Source organism: Eriocheir sinensis, unplaced genomic scaffold (genome assembly GCF_024679095.1).
Source record: "Eriocheir sinensis breed Jianghai 21 unplaced genomic scaffold, ASM2467909v1 Scaffold304, whole genome shotgun sequence".
NCBI lineage: Eukaryota > Metazoa > Arthropoda > Malacostraca > Decapoda > Varunidae > Eriocheir > Eriocheir sinensis.
Window position 1 is genome coordinate 80,917 of NW_026111615.1, and position 3,678 is coordinate 84,594.

Here is a 3,678-nt window from a genome sequence, read left to right on the forward strand (position 1 = left end):
TTTTTGTGTATTTTTGTATATAGTTTGATACAAATTTAGGTTATTTTATGTGTATTTTGAATATCTATTTTCATACAAATACACATTCTTTTATTGATATTTTGTTTATTTATTTTGAGGCGAATTTACATTATTTAATGTGTATTTTGTATATATATTTTTATACGTATTTACATCATTTCATGTGTATTTTTTATAGTTTTAAACAAATTTATATTATTTAATGTGTATTTTGTATATATATATTTATACAAATACACATTCTTTTATTGGTATTTTGTTTATTTATTTTGATACTAATTTACATTTTTTTATGTGTATTTTGTATACATTTTTTATACGTATTTACTTAATTTTATGTTTATTTTGTATATATATTTTTATAGAAATCTACCTTATTTCATGTGTATTCGTATATATATTTTGAAACAAATTTACATTGTTTATATGTATTTTGCATATCTATTTTTGTGTATTCTGTATTTATTTTTGTTATACATAGAATAATGTAAAATCGTATCAAAATAGGTATACAGAATATCAATAAAATAATTTAAATTTGTATGAAAATAAAGATGCAAAATACCTATAAGATAAAGCATATTATTTTTTAAAAATACATTTACAAAAATACACATAGAATAATTAAATTTGTATTAAAATTAATATACAAAATGCACACATACAATAAGGTAAATTTGTATTGAAAAAAAACGCAAAATACAAATAAAACAGTGTAAATTTGTTTCAAAATATATATACGAATACACATAAAATAACGTAGATTTCTATAGAAATATATATACAAAATACACATGAAATTATGTAAATACGTATAAAAATATATATATAAAATACATATTAAGTAATGTAAATTCGTGACAAAATAAATAAACAAAATATCATGAAAAGAATGTGTATTTGTATGAAAATAAATAATAGATAATAAATTTGTATGTAATACATATGCAAAATACACTTTAAATAATGTAAATATGTATAAAAAAATATATACAAAAAACAAATAGAATAATATAAAATCGTATCAAAATAAATTCACCGAATATTAATAAAATAATGTAAATTTGTATGAAAATAAAGATGCAAAACTCCCATCAAATAGCGCATTTCTTATAAAAATATATATACAAAAATACACATAAAATATTTAAATTTGTATTGAAATAAATATACAAAATGCACATACTATAAGGTTGAAAGAGATATGCAAAAATACATATAAAAAATAGTAAATTTGTTTCAAAATATATATACGAATACACATAAAATAACGTAGATTTCTGTAAAAATATATTTACAAAATACTCATAAAATTAGGTAAATACGTATAAAAAAATGTAAACAAAATACACATAAAATAATATAAATTCGAAACAAAATAAATAAACAAAATACCAATAAAAGAATGTGTATTTGTTCTGTGTATTTTTGTATATAGTTTTATACAAATTTACGATATTTTATGTGTATTTTGTATATTTATATTTATACAAAAACACATTCTTTTACTGGTATTTTGTTTATTTATTTTGATACGATTTTTATGTGTATTTTGTATTCGTTTTTTTATACCTATTTACTTCATTTTATGTGTATTTTGTATATATTTTTTATAGAAATCAACGTTATTTTATGTGTATTCGTATATATATTTTGAAACAAATTTACATTGTTTTATATGTATTTTGCATATCTATTTCAAAACAAATTTCCCTTACAGTATGTGCATTTTTCATATTTATTTTAATACAGATTTTAATATTTTATGTGTATTTTGGTATATATATTTTTATAAAAAATGCGTTATTTTATGACTATTTTGCATCTTTATTTTCATACAAATTTACATTATTTAATTAATATTCTGTGTATTTATTTTGATTCGATTTTACATTATTCTATTTGTGTTTTGTATATATTTTTTTATACATATTTACATTATTTAATTAGTATTTTGTATATATATTTGATACAAATTTACGTTATTTTAAGTGTATATGTTTATATATTTTCATTCAAATTTCCATTATTTTATGTGTATTTTGTATATGTATTTCAATACAAATTTACATAATTTTATGTGTATTTTGTATATTTATTTTCATACAAATTTAAATTATTTTTGTGTAATTTTGTATATAGTTTTATACAAACTTAGGTTATTTCAATGAGTATTTTGTATATCTATTTTCATACAAATACACATTCTTTTATTGATATTTTGTTTATTTATTTTGACGAGAATTTAAATTATTTAATGTGTATTTTGTATATATATATTTTTATACGTATTTACATCATTTCATGTGTATTTTGTATATATATTTCTATAGAAATCTACGTTATTTTATGTGTATTCGTATATAGATTTTTAAACAAATTTACTCTTTAATGTGCATTTTGTATATTTTTTCAATACAAATTTACCTTATTGTACGTGCATTTTGTAAATTAATTTTAATACATATTTAATTATTCTATGTGTATTTTTGTATATGTATTTTTATAAAAATATGCTTTATTTTATGGGTATTTTGCATCTTTATTTTCATACAAAATTACATTATTTTATTGATATTCTGTGTATTTATTTTGATACGATTTTACATTATTCTATGTGTATTTTGTATATATTTTTCATTTAATTTAGCTTATTTTATGTGTATTTTGTATATCTATTTATTTTAATACAAAATCAAATATTTTATGTTTTTTCGTATATATATTTTTATAAAAAATGCGTTATTTAATGTTTATTTTGCATCATAATTTTCATACAAATTTACATTATTTTATTAATATTTACTGTATTTATTTTGATACGATTTTACATTATTTTATTTGTGTTTTATATATACTTTTTTTTATACATATTTACATTATTTAATGTGTTTTTTGTATATATATTTGATACAAATTTACGTTATTTTAAGTCTATATGTTTATATATTTTGATTCAAATTTACATTATTTTATGTGTATTTTGTATATGTATTTCAATACAAATTTATCTAATTTTATATTCTTTTTGTATATTTATTTTCATAAAAGTTTAAATTATTATTGTGTATTTTTGTTTATAGTTTTATACAAATTTAGGTTATTTTATGTGTATTTTGTATATCTATTTTCATACAAATACACATTCTTTTCATGATATTTTGTTTATTTATTTTGACACGAATTAACATTATTTAATGTGTATTTTGTATATATATTTTTATACGTATTTACATTATTTCAAATGTATTTTGTATATATATTTCTATAGAAATCTGCGTTATTTTATGTGTATTCGTATATATATTTTGAAACAAATTTGCATTGTCTTATGTGTATTTTGCATAATTTTTCAATACAAATTTACCTTTTTGTATGTGCATTTTGTATATTAATTTTAATACAAATTTGATTAATCTATGTGTATTTTTGTATATGTATTTTTATAAAAATATGCTTTATTTTATGGGTATTTTCCATCTTTATTTTCATACAAATTTACATTATTTTATTGATATTCTGTGTATTTATTTTAATATGATTTTACATTATTCTATGTGTATTTTGTATATATATTTTATATAAAATGTATTTTTTTTCATTTCATACAAATCTACATTATTTTATGTATTTTTTGTACATGTATACACATAAAAT